The sequence below is a fragment of the Chinchilla lanigera genome, unplaced genomic scaffold (genome assembly GCF_000276665.1).
Source record: "Chinchilla lanigera isolate Chin_1 unplaced genomic scaffold, ChiLan1.0 scaffold00014, whole genome shotgun sequence".
In the NCBI taxonomy this organism is placed as follows: Eukaryota; Metazoa; Chordata; class Mammalia; order Rodentia; family Chinchillidae; genus Chinchilla; species Chinchilla lanigera.
In genome coordinates this window covers 19,167,708-19,185,646 of record NW_004955415.1, presented here as the reverse complement: position 1 = coordinate 19,185,646, position 17,939 = coordinate 19,167,708, and the positions used below count along the sequence as shown (strand labels likewise).

General features: G+C 38.3%; 1 protein-coding gene across 6 annotated transcripts in view; it reads right to left on the bottom strand.

The window, feature by feature from the left end:
* Positions 1-17,939, bottom strand: part of Plcb4 (phospholipase C, beta 4) — a 353,965-nt gene that overhangs the window by 276,438 nt on the left and 59,588 nt on the right. For 2 of the 6 annotated variants that reach the window (XM_005380865.2, XM_005380866.2), the window contains exon 1: positions 7,106-7,291. The exons of 2 other annotated variants lie outside the window; for them this stretch is intronic. The gene's annotated coding sequence lies outside the window, so the exon portion shown is untranslated. Of the gene's footprint in view, positions 1-7,105; positions 7,292-17,939 lie in introns of those variants that run through there. 2 more of the 6 variants (XM_013512269.1, XM_005380864.2) reach the window with 1 other exon arrangement.

The following is a 17,939-nucleotide window of genomic DNA, read 5'->3' as shown; positions in this document are numbered from 1 at the left end:
TAAAAAAAAAAAAAAGGGTAAACAACTCAAATGCCCATGAACTGAGGAATAGATAAAAAAAAGTGGTAATTTTATACAATTGAATATTACTCAGCTATCAGGAAAGATACACTAGAGGCTTTTATAGGTAAATGGATGCAGCTAGTGATTATACTTACAAGTAACATAAATCAGACCCACATGTGTAAACATCATATTGTCTTCCTAGTGTAAGAAACTGAAAGAGTAAATAAAATCCAAAAGGTACAGTAGATATTGGGAAAGGGAAAGAAACTGCTAAGGAAAGGAGAAAAGAAAGAAGGAAAAAATTTTATATATATCTATATATATTAGCTAAGCTAATTGTGCTACTAATTTCTGTTGGTTTATTGAAAGAAACAGTTAACGCTTAATGTTTTTGACCAATTTTAAATGCTTATATCTGGTAATCTGAACTACTTTGAAGGTAAGAATATGCAATATAACAACCATTATTGATTTCCTATCATCTTGTTTTAAAATTGTGTATTCTTTTTAATGTTCTTTTCTTATTTTTTATTCTCTTTAGAATAAAAAAAGAAAAAAGGGTAAAATCAGTTTCAGTTGTTTTACACTACAGAGCTCAGGCGTCAGAAGGAATCATATATTTTACTGGAGGTGAGGACAGGAGGCAGATTTGGAGTGTGGTGGACATACGTCCCTCTGCCCCTCAGATATCCATAATCTAATCCCTGGAACCTGTGAGTAGGTTACTTACACAGCAAAAGGAACTTGGCAGACATGATTAAATTAAGGGTCTTCTGACAGGAAGCTAGCCCTGGATTCCCTAGGCAGGCCTGATGTAATCAAAAAGATCCTGGAAAAAATGATAAAAAGGGAGGTTCAAAGAAGATGTGACCATGGAAACAGAAGTGAGAGTGAAGCAGCCCTGAGCTGCAGGCTGTGAGTGGCTTCCAGATCTGGGTAGGGAAGGAACAGAATCTCTGGTAGAATGTTCAGAAAAGGACACAGTCCTGGAAGCCTTCTTTCAGACTACCAACTCCAGAAATGTAATATAATAAATTTATGTTGTTTTAAGTGACTATGTTTATGGCAATTTGTTACAAGAGTAACCAGAGCCTAATAGAAGGGTCTTGAAAATGCTGGATTGAACAGGAATCATGAGCCTCCTCTAGAGGGAGGATCTCTGATTTGTCAGGAGATAAGAGAAATCTACTTGGATAAAGTAGATACCTAGTAACACTGTGCAGGACTAACAAAATATAGCCACAACACTGACTGCTTCTCTTTATTTGCTTTATTAGGTAGTTCCAATCATATGACTCATGCAGAGGAAGGGACAAAAGATAGATAAATCAATGGAATGGCTTTCTCTGGCTGAGGATCCCACCCCAGACCATTGGTCACATCAAACTTTCAAAGCCAAGAGCTCAGCTGTTGACAGAGCTTTTATATTTCCAGCCAGAATGCATTCAAGTAAGTATGGCCCATCATCTGTTCCCAAGTAATTTGGAAGCTGAGCTTCACACATTACATTCTGCTTATGCTCTAGAGCATCAGTGAGGCCAATCTGCTTTACACAGTCGTTCTGGAAAATGAAATTATTTAGAAAAACAATTTTCTCTTTGCAGATGAAAGGAATTATTAAAGTGCTTAATGTTAAGACTATTATTAAAATATGGCCAGACACATGGAAATAACTTTTAAAAAACAAAGACAAAAGAAACAAAAATTTCCATTTTTTTCCCCTAATATGATCCTTCTGTTAATTCTATTCTTAGCTTAAGTTGATAGAAAAAGGGGAAAATCAGGTTTAGCATATTCGCAGAGATAAATGGCCTCTCTTGATATTAAGGCAATTGGCCAATGATTTTTATTAGCCTCTAAAAAAAGTAACCAAAAAAAAATTAGGAAATGAGGAAAAAGCAGAAGATAGGGTTCTTTGAGAGATGATTTTATAATGTCCCTGAGATGACACGGGAAGGCTAATATATAAAATAATTAAAGAGTGATCAACAGTCATTATCTGCAGTGAAAATGATACTTAAAGGTATATAAGCAACAGGGTACCTAGAGAGACCAACAGGGATTTGCTGTAGAGCAATCAGGAAAGCTTCAGGGAGTTTAGGTTTTACATAGGACCTTCAAAGACAAGGAGGATGTACCCAGAAAAAAGAGGTATATTTGACAGACACTTGGCTTAGTGACATTTATCCAGCTCTAGAATTTTAAATTTTCAGTTGAGGCTGAAAATATGATGAGGGCAGGGGATACAGCTCAATGGCACAACACCTGCCTGGCAAGTGGGAGGTCATGAGTTCTATTTCCGATACCAAAAAAAAAAAAAAAGAAAGAAAAGAAAAAAAATGATGACACAGGTAAATGGTAGCCTTGTATTACAGGATGACTTTATCAACTATGTAAGCACATCACAAGGTATTGGAGAAGGTTAATTAGCACTTTTTTTCTATTTCATTGGGACTAGAAATCAAGAGAGGTGGGAATTACCATTTCCCATAGCACTGTACTTCATGTGATAAAATACACGACTGTATGTATCTGAATACAGATATATACCCCCAATGACATCATTAGATGAACTATTTAAATAAACAGAAGCCTCAGATACTGTTGTAACACAGCAGCAAAGTTAGACCTATCACCCAAATATGTTTTTCTTAAAACATGGTTTTCTGTGTCATTTTTTCAGCAAGGAATAGTAACAATTGCTCTATCCTTTCCTCTCAGAAAAAGCAACCATAAATTAAGTGGCCTGGAAAACTAGAATAACCATGCATGTAGAGATTTCTTTTCCTTGTCTACAGGTAGTTAACTATACATTAGGTCTAGCAAAATATAGTCAGTCTCTGATTTTAAAGGCATTTTTAAAGATAGACAACTGTTGGCTATTTGTTCAGTTTGGCTCTAGGAACTTCATAGTCTGCTTTTCAAAAAGGTAGGTTATTTGCTTGTGTTCCCAAGCAAGAAAATATAAACTTTCTAGGAAATGATATACCTTTGAAAGTCACTATAAATTTCGGTTATATTCCAAAGGAAGGCTGTAAAAGAACCTTCTGAACGCTGAACATGTAATCTCTGTCACTATCATGGAGCTTTCTCACGGAAATAAACTGTTTATAAGTCAGTATTCACTAGCAAAGCAGAAAAAGTCTCTGGAAATTTCAGTTAGATTCCAGTTTAGTTTGAAGGTGAGACTCTTATTCCATTAAAGTTAAGGTCACTTGTGAACAGAAGCAAACTCAAAAGTGGATGTTATAGCACTTGTGGAGAACTTAATTTAAACACTTGATAGCCCACAGACAACTTTACAGTGCTAGTAAAACATCCATTTTGACCACATCCTTAGACACAGTGCTAGATATTCAAACACTGCTTCTTTGTGACCACGGACACTGCGGGGCTTCTAGCTTTGTAACCGCAGGTCATTCTGAGAGACTGGCATTTCTAGCACGTTCCTTTCTGGCCGGTCAGGGTTGCATAGGGCTTCGTACGTCCACAGCAGAGTGGGTCTAAATCACTCTGCCAGGCACCTGAAGGCGAAGTTCACAGAAAGCACGATCCACAAACATGGGATGGCATGAGTTCAGATTGTCACAGGAATGGAGCCTTCTGTTTCTGAAAAAAGCAGTGTGATCCAACTTACACTGTTGACTAGATACATAGTCAAGGTAGCTTTTAATACAACCTTCTCAAGAAAGAGCTGAGTCGGAGTGATTTTTCTCGGTATCTAAAGAAACCAAGTGCCAACCCAAAAGACTGCATAAGAGAACATGGTTCCCCCCAGATCTCCACACTGCTCTTCATATTACTACCTTGCCACCCACTCTGTATAATGCTATGAGAATCAATAAGACCACTGCTAAGTATGTGTCCCAAGTTAAAACAAACAAAAACAAAAAAACCCCACAGAAACAAAGCTACTCTTAAGATCTTAATATTGGCAGAAATAAGAATACTTCAGATTAGCCCCAACTAAATATTAAGGTGTTAGGAGTTGTGTGATATGTATTCCCAAGCATGTTATGCAAATAACTTGCATAAAATAAAAGTGATCAAACCATCAATCCTGAAGAAATAAAATGGTTACAAGTCACTAACTGTGATCATTTAGTCATTTTTTTTGGAGGGACAGACTCACAGAAGAACCTGAGGGTCTGACAGGGATTTGGGGCTTTTCTCTGTGATAGCAATGGTCTGCATCTTGCCAGGGTCTGACACGCACAGTTGCACGAGGTTGCCACAGTCCAACTTCTGTACAGAGAAAGTTTACACCGAAACTGTTACCAAAGACAAGTCTAACCAGTAATGATCATGCTGAATGCAAACTAGTTCTTGAAGTTTGTTTTTTAAAGACATCAAAAATAAGATGTAATAGATGAAAACAGGCTAAGCTGTTGGATAAGAAAACAATAAAGGAAAATTCAAGTGCTCGTGGTAAACCCTATGTAGGGAAGGCACAGCTGTTCTCAGGGAAATCCCTTCAAATGATTGTGTGTTTGAAATTTTCATTGACAGTGCAGCGGGGGGACAGGAGAAAGGAGTTACTGGCGTGTGTGGAGTGTCACACCTCCCTCTGCTTCAAGAGTCCACTGCAATCTAGGACATGGCAGAGTATTCAAGTAGAAAACTGGAGCCACAGACCTAGCAAGCTGAGACTTGAAGGTTTGTATAGGTCAACTGCCCAAAACTGGTTGATTACATAGGAAAAGTGTGTGTTAAGCAGAAGTATGACCTCCTCACACTATGACCTCCCCTGTACTTAAATTTGCAGCAGGTGAAGCAGGGCACCTACAGGCCAGGTTGAGCAGAAGATGCCATAAAGAAGACTCAGGTGCAGAGCACACATCAAACCCGATACATGTAAAAGGCTCCCCACGGGGAGGACAGGATGGGAGGCGGAAGGAGTGGGTGAGTCCTTGGTGAAGACAAAGAGGGCCTTGTGGTGACAGTAAGAGGCAGAGCGCCAAGCACAAGACGGGGAAAGGCTGCTGGGAAAGCACATGGGAAGCTGCAGCAGGCACTCCTCACAGGGAAAGCAGTCGGGGCACCTCATCAGTGACACCCGTCTACCTACCACAATCACGTTCTCAGTCATTTGCTCACAAGCTGATTTCCTGATTTGGACCAGATATTTCATGGTGTATCTCCTCAGTGTTCATTGTGATCCCTGAGCTGGCAGCGGCGGCGGCCAGATGCTGTTAGAGATGCAGCACTTCGGGTCCCCATGCCTGTTATGTTAGGCAGGGAAGAGCATCAGAAACACTCCTGTGCATGCTGAGGTGTGAGGCACAGCACCCACAGATGCAGCATCAGTAACAGGGCTTCTATGAGGGCAGCATGATCTCCGGACAAAAGGCGCAGGTCCACAGGTAGGTGACGCGAAGCCCACCCCTCATGTCTCTCTGAGGAACTTGGCCCTGACAGTTGCTTGTCAGTCCTGGCCTCGACCTGTGTAAAGAGAACTCAGCCCAGAGTCCCTGGAGAAATCCATGAAAGTAAAACTTGGAAATTTTGGAAAGTTTCATATACTTGAATGTGTCTGGAAATGTTCCATGTGTCTCGGGAGAGTGGATCATAGTGCATGTAATGGTTCTTTAATATAAAAAGCGTATAAAATGTTTTCTCCAACAGGTAATTATCAAAGGAATTCTCAGAGGCCACGATCCCCATTTTAGCTTTAAAATTCTTCAGTCTCAGAAATAGCCTCAGAATGTTGCATTTTATTCATGTATGAATCTATCTAACATATATTTTAGTGACCATGTTTTGTTTGCATCAGTCATTATAATAGACTGTCTTATGCTCAGATTGCTGGCTAGTCATGGCTTATACAAAATTAAGGTTGTACTTTTTTTCATAAACATATATGTTGTTTAAAATGCCAAGATATTTTTAACTAAAAAAAGTCCACAAATGTAAATATTTTTCTAATATCATTTGACTTCAACTCCATAAAAACTACAAGTTTCATATTTCAGCATTACTTCTTTGTTCATGAATACGTACAATTTATATGAAAACAGATTTTCAAAACATGATTACAAATACACAAACCCAGGCCAGAGATATGGTTCAATGGCATAAGTGCCTCCCTGGCTAGTGCAAGGTCCTGAGTTCAATTCCCTGTACCAGAAAAAAAAAATACACAAACCAATTAAGTTATTAATTTCTACTCTGTATTTCAGGAAGGAATTTTATACAATGGCAAATAAACTCTCCAAGCCAATGCATAAATACATTGCTAAGTCAATAAGGACAAAATACGTTTTCAATCTTACTTCTTATTTAGTAAAAAGAGACTTTGAAATAATGTTTGCCTATCTTAATACAGCTGAACCAAAAAGTGATAATCAAAACAAATTACTGAAATCTGCCCAATATTTTCATTAGTAATTATGAAAAATAAACAAAAGTGAATAAGTTTTTGTAATAATTCATGCATGATACTAAAATATTTTAACATTGTCTGTGCTTTATTGCATCACCCAGTTTTTCACAGAATGCACCATAAAGAGACTGTTTAATTTTTTAATAGACTGTATTTCTTACAGCAGTTTTATACTCATAGCAAAATTAAACACATTGTACAGGTTTCTCATAGGCCCCCAACATGCAGTTAATATTTAATATATTGGAAGTGGTAAATGATACACAAAAGTCCTATCAGCCAGCCAAATTCGATCCATAAGTGCCTTATTGAAAAATCTATTTGAATTATGATTAGGTTTAGGGAAATGTTGCAACAAGAGATATTAAAATAAATCTATATTGAATTAATGCCAGAATCACCACAGAATGATAGTGTTTAATATACTTTGTTGGCATTTCTGGCAGATTTCTCTACTAGAAAATTCAAAGAAAAATAAGCAATCAATAAAGAAAATAATCTGCATGAAAAGTTCTGGTGATCCATGCAATTTAAAGCTAGAGGACTTTCTTTTCAATCACTGTATATACCTATACCTGCTTACCTTCAGGTACCACAAGAATAAAACTGTGATAGTTCTTATACAAGTTATTAAAAAAAATACAAACTTACCAAAATTGCTCCCCTTTGCAAATCTTAACTTCTATTCACAAAGTCGCTTTCAATATGCTTTCTTACCTGAGTAGGATTTAAGCTTCACCCGACAGTGATAGGTTTCTAAGAGCACACATGGGGCAGATGGAGCCCTTTCAGGGGCAGTCACAGCTCTGGGAGAGCTCACTCTCCTCAGAAAGGAAGGAGGGGGCGACAGGCAGAGGATGGACAAGCCCAGCAGCTAGTGACTGAACACTCCTGCTCTCAGGCAAAGTCCCACCCCTCTGCCACCAACTGAGAGGCTGGGCAAACAGTGCCACAACAAAATATCCAGACACGGTGGCCAAGAGAGACCATTTAACTCTTCTAAACAGAACAACAAATATCGCCAAGGCTTTTTGCAGGCATACCCTGAGTAACACTGCTCAGGAGGGAGTAAGAGACCCTAAACATAACAAGAAGTGGCCCTGATCAAAGGTTATAAGAAGAAAAGTAAAATTTTTGAAAGCTACTCCTGAATTGTCCCTCAAAAAAAATCTTTGTTTCTTTTTCATACTGAAGACTATAAATAAATTCAAGATCAACACTGCAAGGAAAATACAACTGATTGCCAACAATTCAGGAAGTGGAATAACTTGCTTCTAAACTGCTCACAGTCCTTACTTCATCCTCTCCAATCTGACCACCAATCTTTTGTCTTTTTTCCTCCTATAGATTACCTTCAGAGTTCAAGAAAGGAAAGCTTGAAAGTCTTCAACTTTTTAAACTTATAAATTACTAGTAGCACTAATAGAAAGAAAGTAAACACTGATACTTAAAGAAAGGTCTGGAAATTATCTCCTCCGGATGAATAGAAAAATGTTGAGACTTTTGTGCTATAAATATATCTCAAGAGAATTTTAATTCTACATCCAATTCACATGCTAACACACACACACATACTTATGCATAAGTCCTCAGATATACCCATCCACAACCGCTGGCATTACAATAAAAAATTCAACATTTCTCACATGTGCCAGGAGAATTAAAATGTTACACAAAACAAGGCTACAGGGTCAAATTTTAGAAGAGTCAACCTACACTAATGTAAACAGAATTCTACTGAGCAAAATTTCTCTAAGTTTTTAATATGCTCATGTTCATCATGAACCTATTAGAAAAATATCTTATGCTTTGTTTCCGAAATCTATTTAGTCATGGAACCTTTATGTGCATGGTATTCACAAAGAATTCTTTTGTTTCATGTGATCAAGTTGGAATATGATAATAATTCTAGATTTCATTTGCTAACTTTTATTTCACCAACCTGACATTGTGATAAATTTTCAGACTTCGAAAACTCACTAAATTATTAGGTTCCCCATCTGTCACAAGTTGCACTAGTATCTCTGAAATAACAGTGTGATCAATTTCTTGATTCCTCAATTTTATAATGTTAAACATGGGCTTTTCAAATAGAAGTGACTGGAATGGAAGTACAATATCCAGTAGTCAATGGGGATCTATGAGTCCCTGCCTTATGATATAAAATATGTGGGTCATTTTTAACAAGGAGGACTCGAAAGCAAGAAATTGAGTCATGATGCCTCCCAGAAACCACAGGTAAAACCTGACCTCAAATACTCTGCTTATCTCAAGCCCTCGTGTTGTACAGTTCTCAGGCATCCCAAGCAACCCTTGCACATCTGAGCAATCCCCTGACAGTTTATTGCTTTCACAGACATGAAGATGTCAGTTTTAAGAGTAGACTCACCAGAAGAGACTGGTGGTTCACAGTTGCTCTACTGAGATAAATAAGTTAACAGCCCTATTCATCCTCCTTAAGAACAAAATACTCCATGTGAGTTATTCCACCAAATCATAAAAAAAATAGTAAAAGATTGAAATCCCTCTAAGCTGAATTACACAAGTATATTTTTCTAATGAGTCAATTATAAAATATCTAATTTTAAAAGTATGCGTGCAATTCATAAATATAGATTCTAATAAATAAGTAATAAATAGTATCATAAATACAACATTCTACTTTATTTTTTTGGTACTGGCAATCAAACTCAGGACCTTGCGCTTGTCAGGCAGGTGCTTGTGCGATTGGGCTGTTTCCCTGGCTACATAAGTGCTTTTAAAATGGTTCAAAACATGTAAGAGGGTGTGATGTTGGACCAGCAGCTTAATTTCCTTGATCCTGTTTCTTCATCTGTAAAGCAGAAATAGCAACCACCTTCCTCACAAAGGTACATGAAAATTAAGAGAAAAATCCACACTCAAAGCTTGGGGAAGATGTAAGACACAAATCATTATCCTAGTGATATAATATCTTGAGAAGTCTTTTCAGTCACTATTTACTAAGGGTTCCCATTTAGCAAAAACAAAGTAAAAAACAAATGAACAAAACAGTCAAAATCACAGAGAACAAAGGTATAGCTGTGTCTCAGAATGAATGGATGTAGCCCTGGGGGTCCACCGTTAAAAGTAACCCAAGTTTATTGAAAAAGTTCAGACCACTAAAGATACATAGTTTACAGTGAAAATTTCCTTTGTCTTTCATATTATTTACAACCGCTGTTGAGTTTTACTTTCCTCTACCTGTAACTGCTTTGTTTCAGATGAGTCATTCAGTATAGTTTCCTTCTAATAAATGAGTTTATCCCACCTACGTTATGATTTCTAATAATCAAGTGGCTCTTCTAAATTCTGTTATTTTATTTTGTTATGTTTCCTGGTCTGGTACTTTCTTTTGTTTTGGTTTTTGCAACATCATTTATTTACCTATGAAAGAGAAGCCTACCATTTATAGTACACAGAATGTAATGAAAACATTATAAATATGAAAATGAGTACTGTAATCAAGAGACTGGAGAACATGCAAGTAGCGATGTATTATTCTTTTATTTTTCATATCTTAAAGTCTATAGATACCCTCTAAAGTTAATGAAATCTATAAAGAGCTTCATGATTGTTCCTATTTGTAGTAATTTGTTACTACAAAAAGTGAAAAAACACAATATAAACCTAAACTATAGGAAAAAAGAAAACAGGGAGGTTATTGCCTCATCTACAAAACAAACATCGAAGTAGAAGCTGGCAAGGTCTGCTTCTCTGGGCACTGACTCCACCTTCAAACTCTGTTCTAAACAAGGGCTTCAGACCTTGGCCTCCACCTTGCAAGAAGAGACACTGTGATTCTCCCCAAGTTTGCTGCAAATATCAACAAATTTGGCAATATTTTTCAGAAGTTTCATATTTGGGGTTTAGCCATTTTCTTCTGCATTTAGTGAAGATTTGTGTCCCACTTCTTGTTATCATCATTTCAGCAGTTTCAGGGAAGAGCAGACATTTCTACTCAAATTCCCTGAACAGAAATCCCTCCCCCAATCCTTTTGTTTTTATTATTTTTTACATTCTTTAGTTTTCCTTTCTCTTTGCTGCCTCCCCCTGGCACCCTCCCCCCCCCTTACAATCTCTTGGTGCTAAAATCAGTGAGATGACAGCTGCCAGTCCAACTTGCTCAGTCCACCAAAGACAACTGTGGGCCTCTTTCCACCTCCAGGTTCACGGAGGTCAAGACGGTGCTTAAAACTGGGCATGGTGGGACAATTTACACCACAGCAATTGGCAGGCAACATAAACCAGGCCTCTTCTCCTCATCCCCACCCCAGCTCTTAAACACTTAGCAGTACACATTGCAAAGGGCTTTGAATTAAAAAATAACAAAGAATGGCTTTTCAGAGATGTGCACAAAGTGAGGATATAATTTTTTTCACTGAGAATAAGAAAAGTCTTTTTAAAAACTCAGTAGATAGAGAAGGCTTCATTCAAAATGTGATAAAAAATGCAATGAATTTTTAAAAATTACTTTTAATGAATAATACAGTAGGAGACACATCATCAAGAATGATAGAATAATTGTGCTTACAGTGTGGGGGAGCATTTTTGGGTAGATTAATGCAACATGTCTTCTACTGTAATTCTTAAAATTTCAATATTACTTGATTTTTTAATTACACCACACATACTTGACCCTGCACATCTGTCAAATACACTGGTCTTCCTGTACTTAAATATTACAGAGCCAGTGAACGTGAATGAGGCTATTTCCAGAACAAATACAATCTTATTCTCAATACAATCTAATTCTCAATACATTCTTATGTCTTCTTTCCCCAATATCTCTAAGCAGTACATCCTATACGCTGATTCCTAGTAACAAGAAATTTAAGAATATTCACTTAAATTGATACAACAAACAAGGAAACTTTTGGGTGCAGTAAGATCTCTGCCTCTTTCTCTTCTCCTTCCTCTCCCCCAAATCCCAAAAAGGTACAAAAATTAATGTACTTTTTGCTCCCCTAGCTTCCAAACATCTATGGATTAAAGACCAATACAATTATTTAATAGTATCTTTGGTCCTTTCAACCTTGCAAAAGATAAAATTTAAAGCTAACTATACAGTATTTGCAGAGTAAAGTTAATTCATTGTTCCAGGGAACGAAACCAAAATTAGCAGAGAACATTATTTTAAAGCTGGAAATGGCTGTCTGATAAACTCAGTCACTTCAGCTTTAATACAGGACAAAAAAGAAAAGAACGCACCAAGGAATACACAATGAAATATATGACCAAATGCTCATCAATGTTCCTCTAATACTCCACGCTGACAGGATTGACTGTCCTTTACTTCATCACCTGACATCAGAGTGAATATATCCTACAACACTATCATTACTGTTGAATTAAATTTTATTTCTCATTATGAGTAAAAATGGAAAAGGGTAGTTATGGTATGTTTCAAGTTACAAGATAAGTCATAGAACCATAAAAATATTTCCTGAGTTCCTTCATCCAAATGTCTTCGTATACTCCAGGGAATGCACAAAGTCCAACATAAGCAATGCTGGGTACTGTTCAAAAGATATAACTTCATTTTTGTGTCTTCACTTTGAGTCAATGAAATAAAATTATTTCACAGAATACCATTTGTGAACTCCAATGCTGTGTGCTCTTTTTGTCCTTCCTATAGACCAGAGATGAGTAATTTACAGCTTCTGGCTTGAAATACAAGCCAGTAGCATTATGTTGTGGTGAAGTGTGTCAAACCAGATTCAGACAAAGCTGGGTTGGCATCAGAACTATTTGATTTTAGAGAAATCATTTAAGCTCCTACAGCTCAGTTGTCTTGTCTCTAAAATGGGTACAAAAGTAGCTACCTCATAGAGTTACTGAAAATATTAAGAAAATCTATGTAAGACTTTTAACAATATCATCTGTAATCTAGTAAGTACTCAACAAAGACACGTAGTAACTTATTGCCAGTGTGTTGTGTTATTGCTTTTGAGCTCTTTGTCACCTGCTCAGCTCAGACACTCAGTGGGCTCACTGGTAGTGTCTTGCAGTTACATTAGTTTAGGTCAAAGGGTTTAAACTTTATTCTGCACACAAACCACCTGGGGATATTGTTAAAACCTGCAGACTGCGACTCAGGCTTGCAATGAAGTCTGAAGATCTGAATTTCTAACATGTTTCCAACATGCTGCTGGACCGGGAATCATACTTTGAGCGCAAAGGATCTGGACCACCCAGGTTCTTCCAGAATGACCACTGTCTCTTGTGCCCACCCAAGCATACTAGACAAACTTGGAAACATTTAGTCCACAATCCAACATGACCTTCCCTGTAAAACTAAATCTCTTCCTTTAAAAAGTGTTAAAAACTATGATCTACTCAGGATAATTGCTAAACACAAAACATAATTATAAGAAAGGTGAGAACTTTAATCTGCGGAAAGAACTTGAATTTGGAATTAAGTAGACTTGTGTTCAAATCCTAGTTCCATAATGTACTAGTCATTTAGGTGGCTTTAGATTAATTACAAATCTTATAAACTTCAGTTTTCTTATTTGTAAAACGGGAACCATAGAATCTGCCTAAAACTTTAAGAGATCATAAATAACAGCTATCTCAAAAAATAATTAAGATTTTTATCCCAGGCCTGACACACAGTAGAGGGTGAGAAGGTGCCAGCCGCCTTTCTGTTTTGAATGCTCCTGTTTTAATTACTTGCTAATGGAAGCCTGACTAGCTGCTTTCCTTCAATTCAGAGGCACTTCTCTTGGCAAACTACACAAAGACCTGCCACTACTAAAAGATCTTTTCATGCTATTTCAAACTGCCAGCATTAGAGAAAGAACCTTATTTTCTAATATGATCCACTCCTCAAGACCCAAGGTCTGGAAGAAAGCTATGTGTTTTTCACATGGCTTCTCTCTACTCTAAACCCTTCCAGATCCTCCCTTTCTACCCAGATACAAAGAAAGGAACAGAAGTCATCTCCATCTCTGTCTCTTTTTAAAAGAGCCTGGAACTATCTTTTTCAATCAGGGAAGTTGCTATGATAAGAAACTAGCACTGACTCCAAGATAACTCTTTGTGTTCTTTCTTAGTTCTGAGAACTGAAATGGATTCTACTTCTTAAGGAAGCTATAATATGCCTGTTAACAAACACATACACACCCACACACACATACATAATTCAACACAGATTTTATTGTGGTTTCCTGCCGCAGAAAATGAGAAAAATGCCAAAAAACATCAGATGCCCAATTCATTCAACACATATTTTATGATTTAAATCTAAACTATCGCCCCAAATTCTCAAGCATGTTAAGGTGACTCGATGGCAGTAAACTCATCAGTGGGCTAGCCTCCTGGTGAATTCAGAGCTGGATGTGCTCTTAGGAGGTGGGGTCTGGTTGGAGGTAGTCACTGGAATCCTGGGGTACTGAGGTACAGCTCCTTTTCCAGTTCTTCCCTTCTCTCTGCTTCCTGGCTGCCAGAAGATAAGCAACTGTCTTCTGGCTAGGCCTTTCTACCATGTTTTTTCTGCCTTGGCGCCAGCCAGCCATGTACTGAAACCGTGAGTCAAAATCTCTGCTTTAAGTTGTGGGTGCTGGGTATTGCATGCAGCAACATGAAAAGGAACTGAGACAACATAGTTACTGAGTGTCCACCAGGCAGAAGTGTACACCAGGTGCCAGGTGTGTACTGATGAGTAAGCAACCAAGGACCAGGCCCTTGGTGATTTAGCTACCCTAACCACTTTTAACTTACCCTGTAAGGCAGGGTGCATTCTCAGCTAGTTCTGTTTTCCAATACCCACCCCAAGGCAGAGTAAGAGAACTGTAGGCTGACTCTGGTAAGCCACAGCAACACTGTTAGAGACCTAACCTAGCCACAGCTCTCCCCAGTGGCACCAGCAGATGAAAATGCAAACAATGTATTCTCCATCATGCCACCAAACAGTGGTGGCACCAGCTCACCATGCTTCTAGGCTGGAATGGAAAGGCGGCCTTTTCCATTCCTGTGAAGTGACAGCCTGTAGCAGCTTGGGCACACGGACACACTGAACTTCTCTTCCTGAATTATGCCCTAACCAGGGGCAACTCAGCAGGCCTAAGCCCTGTCCAAAGCTTTCTGAAGCTCACCAGTGCAAGGAACAATGGCAGTAGATGACAGATGATTTACCTGCCATCCATGCCACATCTAATGTCTTCCTGCTTATTTCCAGCTACAATATTAATGTTTAAGTACAATATTTAAAATTAAAATAGGGATATTGAGCAACAAAGTCAGTCTCATTCATTATTTTTAAGTCTGTTAAAATTTCATCAAGAGCCAGGTATGGTGAGCCACCCCTGTAAAACCCCAGCTATTCAGGAGGCTGAGGCAGGAGAATCACAAGTTCAGTGCCAGCTTGGGAAATTTAGCAAGACTCTTCCTCAAAAAAAATATCAAGCTGAGCTCTCTTCATTCTTGGGCTCACTGTGAGTACAGCAGCCAGTGTTCAGTAGATCATCTGAGTGTGAATTCATATGAATCACAAAAATCAAAGAATTCATACAGCATAAATGGCATCAGAAAATCAATCAGGACACTTGAATTATATGAGCTGATAATCAGCTAATTCTTCAGATGCAGATTAATTTATTGTTCACATTGAAGAGTCTTCATGTCCATGAACTGCTGTTACTAAAGCCTGAGAATGAAGAGGAACACCCCTGTCACCACCAAAATACACTCAATCTCATCACTTATTTTAAACTGGGAGATGGAAAGACATCTTTTATTTTTGCACTATAAACAATATATAATAATCATGTATTAGTCATAAATATCAGCGATGTACAGAGAATGTCATATTGGTAAAAGAGAAAGGAACCCCATTCCCAGCGATCTCTGACTTCTATATACTTGATAGTGCAGAAGGTGTTCATGGTTCTAAGGACACATATGAGTAGATGGCAACATTCTCATACTTTGGACAAGTGATTTCCAAAGTATAGGAGCCACTGACACTGAGGAACTACAATATCATATTAGGGGGGTTCACAGATTCAGCACAGAATGACCTAGAAACACCTCAGTAAGGAAGCCAGACACCTCACTCTGACCATACTACATCATCCTCAAGTTGGTAAGAACATGTGTTTAACTGCTCTCTTTCCCTTGAGCCCCTCTGCCTTCCTCTCCCTCTCCCTCTCCTCTCTCTCTTCCTCTCCTTCTCCCTCTCTCTCTCTCTCTCTCTTTCTCTCCTTCTCCCCCTCTCTCCCCCTCCTTTCTTCTCTCTCTCCCAGACAGGCCTCTGACTCAGAGTTTTTGGCAGGCAGTGGCTTAAGTTAGTTTTCATTTTTAAATTTTTATTGGATATATACTATTTGTGGCCTGTAACAGTTTTCCATTTAAGATAACAAAGATGTAAGGTTTCCTTTTTAACTACATTTATTTGTAGTTTTAAAAAGTGAGAAACATGACAGGATGACAAAACTAGAATATAATCATGGCAAAAAGCACATGTGCATTATACCTGAATGGTCAACGTGTGGGAAACAGTCTTAAAAAACACTTGTAATTAATGATGAAAGTAGCCTGGGTCCAAATACCAGCTCTGAAAGTGCCTTGCCATGTGACTTCAGGCAAATTATTAGCGATGCCTGCCTTGGTTTCCTCATTTGTAAAACAGAGATAACACAATCCTTACTTCAAAGGGTTATTTCCAGGATTAGAATGCTAAAATAGTACCTAGCAGTCTGCAAGAATTCAGGATAATTATTACCAGTAAAATCACTAACGTTTTATAACGCATCTAGGCAAATAATTGTATTTTCAAACTCGACTCCCTATGAATCATAGAAGTCTTTTCTGTTTTATTTTGTTTGTTAAATTAAAATTCAATCAGTTGAGGAGTGTTTAAAACCCATGTGCCACCCCTCCAAGCAGAAAATCAATTGTACTACTTAGAAGTCCATATTATAATTTCTTCCCCTCCCTACTTTTAGGTTCCAATAGTTTCAATTACTAACATTTGAAAAGTGAAGCTGTCATTTCTGATCCACTTGACACCAACCAAAATGTATTTACAATCCAGCGCATAGTTCGTCCAGTATTTTAACATTCTGCCTAATTCAGGCAGCATCCTGAGAACTGTTGTTTTCTCAAATGTTTCCATAGTAAATGCTTTTCATGTGAAACACAGCCACCTCACATGCAATGACTTCTTTAAAATCCACTGGAATATAAAAGGTAGATGGCATCTCTTATTTATCTTTTCTTCAGATGATTTTTCTCCACCCTTGGCTTCCAAGAAAATTCCTCCACTTGTTCACTTAGCTTATAAGACCATCTTGAATGAATTCTAAACTACACCGGGGAAGTCACTTCAGATTAACATTGTATACTTTCTTCACTCCACTCCATTTGATGGGCACTTTGGACCAAAATGGGGAAGGACAGAAGGGCAATATTATGTGGTGACATGAACCAGTGACCTACAAGGTTCAGCCAACTTTCACATCCGCTCTCTGTGGGCTACTGTCACTTCCTGAACAATAAACCTGACTTGATCCATCTAGTCACCTTAGTTATCAACGTCATGGGAACCCAACTAGATCCCTCAAAAAAAGGCCAAAAAAAAAAAAAAGAATGAGAGAGAAGTAACCCTGAAACTAACCTGAAGGATAAGTTGACAATGAAATTAATGCTGATTGCAAATGTGACCTTCAAGGTGCCCGTAGTCCTGTAATCCCTCAAAGAACAGATAATACGATCTGATTGCTTTTGAATGTCAGATGGACCTGCAAGAAACATCTCTGCAAATTGCCACAGCAGGCTAGGTACTATAAGTCTGGAGTTAATTTCTAAAATCTAAGCCATCGTCCCTGCCCCCTTTCAGTTCTGTCAAAAGTAGGCCTTTGCTTCTCTTATGGTCCAGAAGACCGTGTGCTCACACCCAAGGGGCAGTTCTTCAGCACAGGCATGAGACAGGACCATAGAGCAGGCAGCCAGGTGCAGACCTCAGGTCTGTGCACCATTGGCCCCTCTCTTCATCTTTTCATGTCTGAGTTCCATCTTCTAAGAAGGAGACTGTTACAGCACCCGACTGGGAGGGCTGTTGAGAATTGCACCCAGCGCACAGTTGGTGCCATGCCAGTGTTAGATATCCTGGGTACTGGTCTTGTGTCCTTTGTATGGTTTCTTGAACACACTGCTAGGCATTTCTATGTGCCCATTTCAAGGAAGAGTAGACGGTATTTCTGAAAGTCATCCGATGCCAAAAATTACAGACCTACAGACTTTACTGACCAATTTGCAGTATTAGTTTTGCCCATCTGCAGTGCCTGCAATAAACTGGAGGCTAAGAACAAAAGTATGCATTACAGAAAACTGAAAATAGACCAAGGTCTCCCTAAGGACTATGACAACTGTTAAAAGTATTGATAAAGTTGTTCTGCTATTCCACTGTATGCATAAACCAACTAACTGAACAGACCAATGGAAACTAACATAACAGTCTCCATTTATGATGTTGGTTAGTGGTTAGGCTTATGGAAGTCTGCATCCAGGATTAGAATTAGAATCTGAG